At 29.9% G+C, this 16,982-nt stretch overlaps 1 pseudogene; it reads right to left on the minus strand.

The window, feature by feature from the left end:
- Positions 1-1,110: 1,110 nt before the first annotated feature.
- LOC149561424 (indole-3-acetic acid-amido synthetase GH3.6 pseudogene) lies at positions 1,111-10,568 on the minus strand (annotated as a pseudogene).
- Between the last annotated feature and the right edge of the window lie 6,414 nt (positions 10,569-16,982).

The raw sequence follows: 16,982 nt of genomic DNA on the forward strand, positions 1-16,982 counted from the left end.
CATTTGGATGATGATATAGAATAGTATAGATAATAATGATACTAATGTTAGATAACTTAGAAACTTGATGATACTAAACTATTAATTTTGATAAGTAGGAGATAATTTGTAGAACAAGTAAAATTATGATATTGCTATTATGGTTTAACTATGTAGTTTTTAAGTCAAACTCATTGACCCATGTTTTATGAGTAGTGATTCAACATGAATCCATCTCTCATGACTATCCTTGTTGTACTAACACAAAGTTTGGTCTGATGTTCTACATTGTAATCTATTTTTCATTATTTGGGTTGAAGCCCTCCCATTGCAATCTTTATCGAAAACACAAATCAAGTCATTTCCTTCTATTTTGAAAAAATAGTTACAATTTAAATGATAAAAATATAATACTCTTCATCAATGAACTTTTATAACTTCACAAGTTTTTTGATTTGCTAATTATGATTCCACATATCAAGAAAAATGATATTTACCACATTTTAAATTTTTTTTTAATATTACATAAAACAATGTAAAATACATATACAACAACTTAAAAATAAATCACTTAGTATATGTCTCTTTAGCATTAGTATGCAATTTTCAAAATTAGAATCTCCATATATCGAAATAAAAGCACTCTTAAAACAAAAAAAACCTAAAATAGTTTTATATTTATATCCTTGCAAAAATCATGCATTAACAATTTAGTTGATATATATGATATTTATCTTTAAAAAATGAAAAATTTGCATTAAACAATATAGAATACAAATGACATAATAATCTTCCAAAAACAAAACTATTTTTATTTAATATTTAACAACTAAAATTTCAAAAAGAAATTAAAAACTAAATAATATTCATGCAATTTGTTAAATGTAAAGCTCTAAATAGAGGAATTTCTTTATTAAGAATAACGTAAATTGGTTTTGTATTTAGCAGAAATCATAGAGTAAAAATTTATTTATGCAGAGTCATTTTTCGATTCAGAACACCTCGTATAATCACACCACTACCTGCATCAAATATCTTTCTTACTTTTATGGTAGATTATACACGGTAGGATCAAACATTCTTCTGATCTAAAAGAGCTCCCCATATTATGAATCGCATGAGATGATAAAGTTAGAATAAATTGGGAGAAGTATCCCAGTTGGTGCGTGCATGTGTCCTCTTGGGACATTTGGGGCTGAAATGAGACGACATGACTCTCGAACTGAGCAGCTCGACTATTGGAGCGAACCTCACGCAGCGGGGTGCCTTGTATTGATTGATAGACGCCCCTCGGCTTAGTGCATGGTCCATCAATTCCTCAAACGTCCCACTTTCCACTATTTTTATCTCCAGAGGACCGATAGATTTGTCCGCAGCTCTTCCTTGTCTGTATACTGAATTTAAATTCTCTTCCACAGTAAGACAACACTGCTGTAACACCTCAGAAGGCAATTCCTCACGAGTTGCACTGTTGAGCTCCCAAAAGAGGACGTAAAGACGAGGAATAGAAGATACGTCAGCGTAGCTCGTGTACCATAACTCTCCAGACGCTTCGTTGCTTTGTCTACCGCGTTTTGGAGCACCACCTTGTAAGTTTTATCCGAGTCAATACTCAGCATCACATTTTTGTGGCACACAAACTGAAACTGCGGTGCCGAGTTGTGAAATCCGGTCACTCTGAGCACGTCACCCACTCTGTAACGGTACAGCCCTGCACCGCACAAGGAGAATAATTAAGTTGATGATTAATATATGAAATTTATCCGCTGATCTTTATATTTAAAGGATCCGTATTATATTTCTCTCAAGAGGGAAACGTCAAGGGAGGCATTTTCATATTGGCGTGCAGGAATCTAATATTTGAGTGTAGTTCCAATAGGAAAGGGACAATTATGAGGGACGATAATGAACTTTCAATCATGGTAGGGAGCGGTTAGGATCAGGAGCGGAGGCTGCATGTAACACCATATGTTTTAAATTGTATGCAGTCGTATTTGAATGTCTAATTTTTTATGCCACCAAATCATTAGCCTGAACCACGGCATAAGTTACTGCAGCAGCGGTGGGTCACGCGTGTCGGGTAATACAACTGCGACCCGCACAACATTTTTCTCGGCTAATCCGTAGGTGTAGAGCCGGCCAAGTAAGCTTCAGAGAAGAATGATGTGTTCGTTGTTTTTTCTGCGATATCTCCGAAGCTTGTGGTCCACTAAATTTGAAGCAATCTTGTTATTAATGAGGTGAATAAACTTTCTATCGATCTATATATATATTGAATTAAATAATGTTAAGATAGTTTTAATGTCGACCGACCTTTAATAATATATAAAAAGGTACCTAAATTTAATAAGAAATAAAAATAATATTCAAAGAGAAACAAGATAATGAAATCTTTTGAAGATCTCATATTCACTATTGATCATATAATAAATAAAATTTTAAAATAATATTACAAGAGCAATGAGCTTAATTTCACAATCAATTATTAATTATGGGATATTTTTCAAATGTATATGCATTTTGAGTGAACTATGAGGGTATGAGGAAGAATTTTGAGGGAAGTGCTTACATATGAAAAGACACTTTGAAATAGACTTTATTAGTAATCTTAGCCTCTAAATATCGCACACTTGAGAAAAAATTGAACTTGGAAAAAGTAGATCAAATAATCATTTGAAATTTATATTTAAGATCCTAGATGGCATATATAGACAAGTCAAAATATAAGAATTTGGAAGGTATAAAATCATCCCTCCACACCTCCTCCCCCTTTCTTAAAGTGAACTAAAACTAGTAGAAACATGGGACAAGAGTTAGAAGCAAAACATAAATTTACACTTCTAATGGTGGAGATGGATCTAGATCATTCTTCATTCTAACTAGACTTGGATCCTCTTGAACTATTGTCCATAATTCTTTAAGGTTAGGGACAATCTTCTTCTTATTAGCTTTTGCATAGCCTATTCTTATTAGGACTTGCTAGAACTCTTTTTAATATTCTTCAACGCATTTTTCTTGTTGTTTCAACCTTTGCATCTTCTTGAACAAATCAAGCTCAATGTCCATATAAATGAATTATTTCTTCAATGTGTCAACAATACAATCCCATCTTGTTATCTTCTTCGTGTCTCTTCAAACATGACCCTCTGGAAATCTTCTACATCTTCATACTCAAAATACTCTGCCATATCATTCATCATGTTCCAAAAAATATATACTCTGAAAAACCTATCAGCCTATGAATCCGCATCTACTTCTTGAATCTCTTCAACATACCCCTCTTGTTATAACCACACATGAATACTTTATAAACCATTCCTTTATTCCTATTTCCAGTAGGCATAAATAAATATTGAAGAGATCATTCATGAGAAGAGCACGAATGTTCTTTATTTTATTAAAGAACAAAATCAATTCATTGAAAATTCAAATATAATGAACATGAAATGATCCAATTAGTTAATGATTAAGTCATTTTGGGTACTCGGTAGAGTAGTATGTAAATCGAGGACTACTCCTGAGTTGGCCTAGTGGTGGAGAACTTGTACTCTTGAAAGAGAGGTCACAAGTTCAAATCCCACTGGAGGGTAGGGTATGTATGCCTCGTTTGTAGCGCCAAGCGCCTCTCGAAAAAGAGTACAAGGTAGTCCCATATCACTGTCACCATATGTAAACCTAAAAACTATGGCATAGTGTCGTGGACGATAAAACCTCCTTTCCTTTCCTTTCCTTTCTCCCGCTGAACATTTCGAGAGCGGTGGGCCACACCTGCCAGCTTGTATTCCAAACAATGAGGAGACATTAACTCCGCCGCCGACTATATTGTGGACCAATGGACACCAGCTCTATGGTCCTATAATCTATTCCATCTTTTTCATCTGTAAAGCCGACCCTCTACTTGCGAAGGACGAAAACAATTGTTGATCTCCGAGGGCTGCGGTCTATTAAATTTGAAGCATTAACCTTGTTTCCTTTCGATCTCATCCATGTCGGGTAAGATGCGGCATAAAGCGTTTAATATAATTCTACAAAAGGAGGACCTGAATTGAATTTGATGCTTAGGTGTGGATTTAGTTTCTTAACTGTTTTCGGTTAGCGAACAATTCGAAATCATTAAACACATATAGTTTGGACTATAGTTTTCACCTCATTTCTAGCTATTAATTTTTTTTTTTTAACTTCTAAAAACATAGTTTAGAGTATAGTATTGCTAAAATATTTTATTATGTCTATTTTTTAATGTTCCCATGATTGGTTCTTTTGAAATTTTCCAATGATTTAAATGACTTTACAAGTAAAAAAATACTAAATTTTGGTATGCATTGTTAATATTATTATAAAGTTCAATTTTTATTATACACAAGAAACAAATATAGTTTACTCATTGTCAGTACTTTGTGCCTTACATAAATGTACATTTTCCCTTTCATAAATGTTTCATAAATGTTTCACTGTCCTTGCACAATTTAGATAATTTATAAATATAAATCAATGTATTTTGTAGTACCACTTGAAAGTTTTAAATATCAATTATTACATTCATTACCAAGTAAGTCTACAAGTTATTATGAAGTATTATAATTTTTTATTTTTAAACAAATTCTTCTTGAAAGTTATTAGTTTTTAAGAAATCAAAAGTTTTAAAAATAAATTAAAGTTTAAATTTTATGAAAGCATATATATATTTCTAATAGCTATTTAAGATATAGTAACTCCAATGTTGTTATATACTTTTAAATGTTAATTATAGTAATGAATAAATAATAATAAAATTAATCTATTCTTTTAAATTAATCTAATTAATGTATGATAAATTCTATTTAAAGTACATATTATACAATTTTGTCAAATTTTTATTTTATTTTGAAATGAATGTATTTTATATAAAATAAATTTCTATGTTTGAAACAAATGTAAACAATTTATTAAATAATATTTTATTTAAGGTTTTATTTTTTTTAAATTAAAATTTTGTATTATTTTTAAAGTAAAATAAAATTTGAATTAATAGATGAAGTTAGTTAAATCTTAATATAACTTTAAAGGTGACAGTCAACTTATCCTTGCAATAGTCCCACGATTAGAGATACACATTAATTTCTCCTAGCTACAAGATTGTGGCGAGGAGGAATTAAGACACCAATAGTTATACGCCTTATGTTTGAAAATAAAATCTTATATTGACATGCACAAACTTTCACACAAACTTCAAAAAATTCTACCTTTGCTATTTTGGTTTGTTTTTATTGTATTGTTTAAGGATTTACTATGTCAATACTTTTATAGCTCCATTCATTCATCTTGCATGGATAACACATAGGAAATGGCACATAGAGATATCTAAAATATCTACCAACCACATTGGAAAATCACTTCGTTGTTACTATTTATTATAATAATCTTGTTTTGCAATTCTATTTCATTTTGACTCATTCTTCGAACATAGACTATGACTATAATCTTGTAGCTCAATTCATTACTCTTGTTGCCTATGCAAGATCAATTGTTGCCACATACATATTTTCTAAATATCTAGCCAAAAAATTGAAGGATCACGAAAGCCTATTCTATCACACATAACAAACAATGCTTACAATAAATTGGATTTATGATAGCACAATGGGTACAAGGGAGCATCAACAAGTTAGGTGCATGTCCATTAAATATTTTATTGTTATATGACTCTTCAACATTGAATCTTGAAAATATAACATTTATTTTCAACATTAGATAAATTTCACTCTTTACAAAATCATTGAAGTCATCTACTTGTTTGTTGTACACTTCATCTTTCCGTCTACTTTATCTAATTTCTTTACATAAGGTAGGGACTCCTACTATACACAACTCTTGTTTATTAAATGGTTCGATGTGATATTATTATTAAAATGATTTTGACATCAATTCAAAGCTATGATATTGCTATTAGGATTTAACTATGTGATTTTGAGTCAAACTCATTGACCCATGTTTCATGAATAGTGATTCAACATGAATCCATCTCTCATAAGAATAAATGGAACACTTAGCACTCACTGGATCTAGGTGATGCTCACAGGGGTGAAGCACTGAAACTTCTTGGGAGGTCACCCATCCCAGTACTACTCTAGCTTGAGCACACTTAACTTTCCTCTTGCTTATCAATCAATTAAAAGTGTATAGATTAAACTTATGGTTTAGGTTAGAATTATTTTATTTTATTAATACAACTTTTATTCATTATCTCTATTATATCTCAACCATATTATTATTGTGTGGATATATTTTGACATCAATTAAAAGTGTGTATATTGAACTTATGGTTTAAGTTAGAAAAATATTTTTTATTGTTACAACTTTTATTAATTATCTCTTCATATCTCGACCATATTATTATTATTATAATATATATATATATATATATATATATATATATATATTTAAATTACTATTATTTTCCCCTATCCATTTCATTTCATTTCGACAGGAAGTTGTTGGTTACACTATCCTATCTTTGTTAATTCTAGACATAACATGCAAACTTTAGGTAGGGAGACCCCCCATTTCTATAGACAACTATTGGTCCATTCATTTCCCTTCCTATAGTCACCATGGGTGGATCGCTTCCTAAGAGAATCATTATAGTAGACCCAGTCACAGGTCGACAAGTCTATTTGTTTGTTGCTTTGTTCCCTCTATTTGTACCAACATCCCCCTTATGCCCGCTCTCCTAGGCCTACTATAGATGGAGGTGTGTTCACTCCCCCACTGAACCCTATATCCTGTCTGAATGCTTCTTATGCCCACGTCTACCGGAATGTAGAAAGCCATTAATATCATATGTGTGTGTGTTTGTGTACATACATAAATGCATATACACAAACATTGATATCTGTATTAATGTATGTATATATATATAGAGGTGTGTATATATGTATACATAGATTTATGTGTGTGTTTATATATGTGTGTGTGTGTGTGTGTGTGTGTGTGTGTGTGTGTGTGTGTATATATATATATATATATATATATATATATATATATATATATATATATATATATATATATATATATATATATATATATATGTATTTATGTATGTATGTATGTAGCTGTGTGTGTATACATATATTTATATACATATATATACACATATAAATATACACATGTGTATACTCATATCTATATATGTGTATGTATACATATACGTACATATGTGTGTTTGTAGATGCATACACACATATAATAATCAAATCAATAACTATAATAGTTAAATTAAAAATAAACATTAAAAATTAATAAATTATATTGATATATTTAATTAATTTGAAAATAAAATTAATTAATTAGCCTTCTAGCGATATATATGTATGTATGTATGTATGTAAATCTATATGTATGTATATAGGTGTGTATGTATGTATACATAGATTTATGTCTATGTCTATATATGTATGTATGTATGTATGTATATAGTTGTGTGTGTATACATATGTTTATATACATATATACACATATAAATATACACATGTGTATACTCATATCTATATATGTGTATGTATACATATACATACATATGTGTGTAGACGCGCGTGCACACATACACATATATAATCATCAAATCAATAACTATAATAGTTAAATTTAAAATAAACATTAAAAATTAATAAATAATATTGATATATTTAATCAATTTGAAAATAAAATTAACTGTTTTAATGAATTAGTTAGCTTGCTAGCGATGTGTGTGTGTGTGTGTGTGTGTGTGTATCTATATATATCGATATATATATATATATATATATGTGTGTGTGTGTGTGTGTGTGTGTGTGTGTGTGTGTGTATGTATATATATATACATATATACATATATACATATATGTATATATATATGTATGTATGTATACATATATATATATATATATATATATATATATATATATATATGTATACATATATATATATATATATATATATATATGTATACATACATATATATATATATACATATATATATATATATATATATATATATATATATATATATATATGTATACATACATACATACATACATACATATATATACATGTGTATACATACATACATATATACATATATATGTATGCATACATACATACATACATACATACATATATGTGTGTGTGTGTGTGTGTGTACATACATACATACATATGTATACATGTATACACACAGACGCACACACACACACACAACATTACATTACATTATTATATTGAATTAAATAATATTAAGATACATTTAATGTTTACAAAGCCTTAATGATATAGAAAAGGTCACCTAAAATTAATAAGAAATAAGAATAATATTCAAAGAAAAAATAAATAATGAAATCTTTTGAAGATCTCATATTCACTATTGATAATGTATAAATCAAATTCTAAAATCATATTACAAGAGCAATGAGCTTGATTCCACAATAGATTATTAATTTTGGGGCATTTTTCCATATGTATACGCATTTCTAGGTGAACTATGAGGGTATGTGGTGGAATTTTGAGTGAAGTGCTTACGTATGAAAAAGGCACTTTGAAATAGAATTTTTTAATAATCTTAGCCTCTAAATATCTCACACTAAGGAAAAAAATGAGATTGGAAAACATAGATCAAATAATTATTTGAAATTTATATTTAAGATCTCAAATGGCCTATACAGGCAAAAGATTAATATACAATTCAAAATATAAGAATCTAAGAAGCTATTAAACTAGTCCCCCTCCCAAAGTGAAGTAAAACCAGTAGTAACATGGAGCAAAACTTAGAAGCAAAAAATCACTTAAACAACATTACACTTCTAATAGTGTAGATAGATCTACATCATCCTTCATTCTAACTAGACTTTGTTCTTCTTAAATTATTGTCCTTAATCCTTTAAGGTTAGGGCAAACCTTCTAACTACTACCTTTTGCATAACCTATCTTGATGAGGACTTGCTAGAACTCCTTTGTATATTCTTAAACACATTTTCCTTCTTTCTTCAACCTTTGAATCTTCTTCAACAAATCAAGCTTATTGTCCGCATGATCGAATTGTTTCTTCAAAGTGTCAACCATACAATATCATCTTGTTATCTTCTCCTAGCCCCTTCAGAATTTTTTGCATTGTCATACTCAAAATACTCCTCCATATCAATGATTATGTTTACAAAATATTATACCTTCAAAAGCCTATCAGCCTTTGAATCCCAATCTACTTCTTGAATCTCTTCAACATGTTCCTCTTCTTATAACCATATATGAAATCATAATACTTTATAAACTATGCCTTTAATTGTATAAGAGGTCATATGTGAGGAGATGGTGAATGTTCCTCTTTATTAATTTATTAAATAACAAAATGAATTAATTGAAATTTTGAATATAATGAACATGATAAGTTCCAATTCCTTGCTTTGTTCTCATTCCTCACTAGCGGTGAGCATGCAAATCTATTGAATGATGTCAAGGTCATTGCTTCTTGGTTCCCTTGTTTGGCTCCTCCTAGCCCAAATAGTGATGAATAAGGAATGGTTTTAGTGGGTTTGGTACATTTGGATGACTTCCTCTTTCACAGTTATTATGGAGGTGGATGAGTCCCCTATTGAGGTGGTGACTTCTATTGTGAAGCTGGAGGCTATCATCTCTCCTATTGAGGTGGACATTTTTGGTGCAGGCCCTTTTGGGCTTCAGTTGCTATAGATTTTTGTGCTCTCTGCTATAAGAAGATTGGTGGTTCATGGTTTTAAGGCTTCTCTATGGTGTTTCTCATTTGGCTTGTTGTTTCTATTAAGGTGGACCTCTTTTCTATTGAGGTGGGAAGGGAGAGTGGAGTTGGTGTTCTAAATGGTAGCAAGGTCATTATTGTGTACAAGATCTTTGTTAGGCTTGTCCTCTCCAAAGAATTTTTGAACTTTCTTTTGTGGGCAGTTGCTAGTGTGTTGTTAGTTTTCTCACTTTTAAGTATAATGATATATCTTTTAGTTTGTTTCATCCTCATGACTAGGTGACTGCTGGAAGTTTAAAAGAGGTCACTTTGGTGCCTCATTTTTGTTTTTGGTTAAAGCTTGTAGCTTTTGTCAGGGCTTGTCCCAAGATGATATTTCAAAATGTTGAAAATAGTTGATGGCTTAGTCGATTTGAGACATTTATTTTTCACATAAGTAGATCCGAGTACTATTTCATCTAGACTTGTAGTACCAGTCTCTTTTAGTGCATTGTTACTATGTTGTTAATGCGTTGAATATATGTGTCTAGTGTGTTGGCCCTTTAGACTTGCTTTCGGATTGTTCCACAGACCAACACCCTCACGATCTCTATCTTTCATCCTGATAATATATCATAGAATGTGATCCAAAACATTGAAACAATCTAATCGTAAAACACTCTTAAGTACAACAGCCTCTTGCTGCTGCTTTGATTAAAAAACATGATATGTTCGAGTTAATTAATGACTACCTTAAATAAGGCATTTTGCGGACTCCATAGAACAGTATGTAAATCAAGGGCTACTCCCACTCAACAAAGTGGTGGGCCACACCTGCCAACTTGTATTCCAAACAATGAGGAGAAATTAACCACGCCGCCGACTTCATTGCGGACCAATGGCCGCCGGCTGTGCGGTTCTAGAATCTATTCCATCTCTTTCATCTACTCCTGTAAATATGGAAGCCCGCCATCTACTTAGGAACGACGAAAACAATGTTGATATAAAGATATCTCCAAGGGCTGCGGTCTGATAAATTTGAAACATTAATCTTGTTTTTTCACCATCTCATCCATGTCGGGTAAAATGTTGCACAAATCGTTTAATATAATTCTACAAGATGAGGACCTGAATCGAATTTTATGCTTACGTGTGGATTTAGTGAATTTAGTTTCATAACTGTTTTTGGTTGGCGAATAACTAGAAATCGTTAAAAACATATATTTTATTTTATTTAATGATTCGATGCATTATTATTAATTCGATTTTGACATCAATTTAAAGTGTATTTATTAAAATTATGATGCAGGTCAGACAATGTTCATTATTATAAAAACTTTTATTCATTATCTCTCTCTATACATATAATTACAATACTTAAATTTAAATATTAACATAAAAAATTAATAAATTATATTGATATAATTACAATGTTTATTTACTATGTATTATTTACATATAAATAGATACATAAAAAATAGAAATAGAAATATAATTATTAGATATTTATTTTGAAGTAACAGCTAATATATAATATCTATATATTTGAGATGTATATTGTTAGTATTATATATCAAATAAATATATTTTAAAGATGATTTGATAACATAACTAATGTTATATACTCATTATTTATCATATAGAATTAAATTATTTTTTTCATTCCTAAGAAGCCAAGGCAAAGATTAATTATTATTAATCAAGTACGAGTAGAGGCTCATAATTTACCATTCTAGTGTCTTACCTCATAGAGAAGTTAATATTAATTCTAAGAAAGTATGACTATTAAAATAAAAGAAAATGAGAAATTTATCCACAAACTACAAATTCTTTTTTTTTAATAGAACCACAATTTAAATTTTATATCTTTAATACTAAAAATAATTTAAATAATTAATTTACCATTATTGAAATAGTACTTAATCTAACATTTTTCATATAAAATTATTTTATGGTTTTTATTTAGGTTTAATGAAGATTTATATTTTTTTCATTTTAATTGATTTTTGCTTTGGAAAATGATACTTCTTATATATTGTTCTTTAATATTGATATTAAATATAATATTTTTCTTAAGAAATAATATATCCTTTTATGACAAATATTTTTATGTATTGATAATTGAATATTAAAATATCTAATTTTAATATATATATATTTTCATTTTAATATTATGAAAAATAATTTTTACAAATCTTATTACAATATATACAATTTTTTTTTTTAAAAAAAAATTATAAAAAGAATGAAAAGATCAAAATATGCATAAGAAAAAATAAAAAGCATATAGAATAAAATGTGAAAAAAATCACAAATACCAAAAAAATTGAAACAAATACAATAAAGAAAATTTAGAACCAAACATAGAAAAGAATAACAAGACTAAAAAAGCAAAGAGAATAGACCACTAAGAAATATGATCTTGTGGAGAAAGAGAAGAATTCAATTAAAAATAATATAAGATGGTAATAGAAATCAAAATAAACTAAAATATTAAAATGGTAAATCTAAATTCATATTGGAAGAAGGTGTGAAAAAAACTAGATAAATATCAAAACTAAAGAATTGTGAACATAAAGGTCAATGATGAGAAATCAAATAAATAAACATTAAAATAAATAAATCAATAAATAAAATAATAATAAATTTAATGAAAGGACAAAAAAAATGATAAAATGAAAGGAGTGGAATTCATATATAATTGATTTTGATTATATTATGAAATATTTTTTCAATACAAGAGAAGGTTTCAAAGTTGAGCTTGAATATAATGGGAATTGTAACATGATTTGTCTTAGTTGATGCCTCAAGAAATTTAATTAAATTTTACAACTAATTTGTTTGAATATATAAAGATTGAACAAGTTTTGATTTTCCATTGTTTTCATGAAAAATATGATAGGCCTTTACAACCAAGGTTTTAATGACCAAAATAATTTGACATGGGTAGTGATGCACTAAGAAGTTGAGCTATAGATTAGTGTAGGGGATTCTATAAAAGTCATGATGACCTAGGGAGCCATCAAGTCTTATGATTAGCTATTTTTCTAGAAACAGAAGTTGTCATTACATTCCACCTTTTTGTAAAGGTATTGAATAGGCTCAGTCTATTGAGGTATGATTGTAACTCCTCTAACTTACCAAGCCCATGGGGCCAACACATATTGGTGTCATCTACATAATGTTTCTGTTATTTTTTCATGAGGGAAATAGGTGAAAGGGAAATATCTTTGAAATGTTGAATGTAAAGGATAGCTCTAAGATGTGAAAGAGGCAGGACCTTAGGCACATAATTAGTCATCTTGTACTTGATGTCTTTGAAGAAACAATGTATATTTAAAGAAAAACTTAATGAAGGTGTTCATCTTATTACTAATTTTTTTTGTACATAACAATATCCTTAGTAACAAGGAGAAGAATATTTTTGAGCAATGATATAAAACCAAAACTCTTTAAGAAAATAAAGTAAAATAATAGGAGGAATCTAGGATTAAAGAGTAAAATTTCAATTAGTATAGTTTTTTTAAAAAAGGTACATGTTTTCATTATGGTTTATAACCAAAAAGGCAAAAGGGATTCTCAATAATCATGTGAATTATTGGAGAGTATTTTAGGATTCTTGATATTCATTGCTAAGATGTACCTCTATATTATTGGTTGGATCCCCTCTTCATATCCTAAATATACTAGTGATCTTGATAGGTAGAAGGGATACAATTGTGTTCATATAGTTTTAAGACTATCTTGACAAGTAATTTACTGAGGATAAAAAATGATATGATGATGAATCCCACAAATTATTCAACTAAAGAAAGTGTTTTATCTTACAACTCATCTACACATGCTTTGTGAAAAAATATGTTATGAGAGGCGATACACCAACTGTGTATAGGAACCTTTGGTTTCTACTTGTTCCTCATGTTATGTGGAGCCTTTGGAAGGAATGGAATAATGCGGTGGTTAGGGATGATGCTTGTTCACCTATGGTGTTCGCTAAAAGAATCGTGTTCAATTTTGTGGATAATTTTCAAAGTATCTTTTAAGGAAAATTAATTTCAAAGAAGGGGAACTAGTTTTTAACAAGGGGAAAATGATCTTAATAAAAAAATTTGTGATCTAGCTAGATAGAGTTTCCCACCCATGGGCTAGCACAATATGGATTTTGATGGTGCAGTTAAGGGGAGGGTTCCTAGTTGTCGGATGATACTTATAAATGAAAATGGTATCCTAATCAAAGCAGCTGCAGTCCCATTTAGAATACAAACTAACCATCTAGGTGAGGTAGATGGGTTACTTTAAGGGTTAAAAATAGAAAAGAAATGTTGGATTAAATGTTTATAGCAGGAGGGAGATTTCTAGAATATTCTTAATTTAGTTTTAAAAAAGGTTACACCCTCATGAACTAAAGCTAATATTCTTCAAAAGACAAGAGATATTGTTAATAAGATGGACAAGGTCAATAATTTCAATCTCTACAAAGAATCGAAAGTGTTTGCAAATACTTTGACAAAATTCTCACATTAATGTGGCAATTGTAAATACTTTGACAAAAGAGGATGTTTATGCTACTTTATCCATTAAGATCCCATGGAAGATTGTCCTTGATACTCTAATGGAGTATATTACACTTGATTATTATTTTCATTGCATGTAAAACTACCGTTTTGTCATGTTGAATCATTTTAGGGATAAGAAAAGGGTTCTATTTCCTTTCTATTCACTCACCTCTCTGACTCATAGTATCAAGGCTCATAGGGAGAAGCAAAATAAACTTTTTTTGCAACTAGGTTTGAGCATCTTAATTTATTATTAATATGGTTGAAAATGTGAAAGAGACCCTTCTAATATCCTTGGGTTTTAATAAGGATAAGATCCATAAAATCCTCATGAGAAGTAAAGGAAAGGGTAGAAGAACTATTGGAGAGTTGAGTGATGTTAAAAGTGAAACGAGTAAAAGAAAGAGGAAACATGGAAGATGCAAGGACATGGAAATCAAGTTGAAAAAATGAGAGTGAGGAAGAAGGTAAGATATTGGAGATGAAAGATGATGGGGTTAGTGAGAATTCTAGGGGCTTAGTATAAAAAATGCATAAGCCTCAAGGAAATTTTTCTTCCCTCATTTCATCACCTTCTTAGGATAACTAGGGTCTTCATTAGAATGACATATTGGAAAAGGGAAAAGTGATTAATCAAGAGGAGAATGAAGAGGATTTTGACAAAGGGGTGCCTTATCTAGATGAATTTTCTAAGAATATGAATCTTGATGTACATTTCACCAAACGTCTTAGCCTAGAAAGAGGGGATTCAAGACATTGATAGTTAAAGTAAGGATAAAAAAAAAAAAACTTCGCTATAACTAATATGGTCAACATGGATGAGGTTAATGTGAAACTCCTAGAAGATGATCTCAAGGATCTAAGTGTTGAATTATTAGAAATTTATTTAGTGTTTCCCTTAGGATTCATGATAACAACTTAACAATCTCATGTGTACTATAAGTTGAGTGGTTGTATGGGGTGTTGACAAATCAGTCCTTTTTTACAATGACAAGTCCACTCTAACAAGTGGTATCAGAGCTTGGTCATAGGTTCAAATCCTCAGACCCTCACGTAACACAGAGGGGGAGATTGTTAGAAATTTATTTAGTGCTCCCCTCAGGATTCATGACAAGGGCTTAACTACCTCTTTTGTCCTATAAGTTGAGTGATTGTATTGGACATTGACAAATCAATCTTTTGGTCCAACAAAAACCCCACTCTAACATGAACCCACTAGGTGTCATGCAAATAATGAAGGTTGTTTCCTTGTACACTTTTCATATGAAAAAATGTTCCCTCAATGCAATAAAAATTTTGAATATAAATTATAAAGCCCTAGAATAACCAATATGGATGAAATCCTAGGGAAAATGAAGGATAGTGCAGAGAGAGAAATCCAAGGAGCAAATTTAAAAGGATAATGCTATCCAAGGACTAAAAATAATAATTAAGAACCTAGAAAATACTTTTAATGAGAGGATTAAAAGGTGTTAGGGGATTTTAGAAGCTACTATTGAATCTCTCAAGAAGATGCAATGAAAAGTGGATCAAAGTTTTGAGAAATTTCTAGTACTAGACTTAGAGGACCTAAAGTAGATCGAGGAAACCCCTAGGAGCACCAAAAGATCTTGAGAAGGAAAAGGGAAGATGAAAACCAATAATTGGTAACCTAAAAAGGAGGGAATTCAGGTGTCCATTAACAAGATCATGGAAATCAAGGATCTTTTCATGGAACAAACATTATGTTGTTAGTGCATGTTTCTCTATTTAGTGGTCTTTAGTTTTTGTGCTCTTGTTACTATCTTAGTCTATTATGCTCAAATATTCTTTGGTGATGGGTATTTTGGGTAGGTTATTTTATAGCACTTTTAGACTTTGGAACTTGATTTTCTGTTTTCTAATGTTTTGTTTTTATAGGTCATAATAATTGCCAATCAGGACTATTTCTATTATTAGATTATTAAAAATATTATAAAATTTGAATTATAAAAAATTGGATTCAAATTTATTTCTTATGTAAAAAATTCAACTACTTCCTCTAATTACTTAGGTCATTCTTAGATGGTTGATTTACTATGTGAACGTCATGTGAAATAGAATACATTAAAAATCTCTCAAGGCCTAACTCTAAGATTGGGATAATCTACCATGTGCCCTCAAATTACTTCACCTTTCCCTTCTAAAAAATCCCTATATAAAATATCCTTTTTTATAAGAAAGAGGATAAAGCCATTGATTGCAATAGTAAAAAAAAATACAACCTAACTTGAGAGGCATCGAGAGGACAAAGTTGGGTAGCTGTCCTTCATTTTTTCCTATCATTTGAATGACTGAAATGAGAGATACAATATGTGAATTAGAATCTTCTTCCCACATTCTAATGACCATTAGAAATCCCTTCATCTAGTTTATTCTTGATATAGTCCACCCAAACTAGCAAAAAACTCCTAGTCTACTTTGTTAATCTATTAATTTGGAATTTATCATTTTCAAATGTAATTGATTAAAAGGCAATAAGAGTACTAAGAACTATTGTAAATAAACAAAGAAGAGATATAAAACAATTAGATGAACATAAGAAGTATTTGTTTATTTAATCACTGAATTCAAAGTACATATCCTAAATAAAATGTCACTTGGTAGGCATAAAATTAGGGGATCAAAGTTCTTCCTCCTGTAACTTCCCTTGATCCTCTATTATTGAGTTATCCAAACATCATTACCAAAATAAATTTCCTTTTTAGAAAGATATCAAATTCATTAAT

This window comes from Cupressus sempervirens, chromosome 4 (genome assembly GCF_028749045.1).
Source record: "Cupressus sempervirens isolate cs-2001-9-10 chromosome 4, ASM2874904v1, whole genome shotgun sequence".
NCBI classification, from domain to species: domain Eukaryota; kingdom Viridiplantae; phylum Streptophyta; class Pinopsida; order Cupressales; family Cupressaceae; genus Cupressus; species Cupressus sempervirens.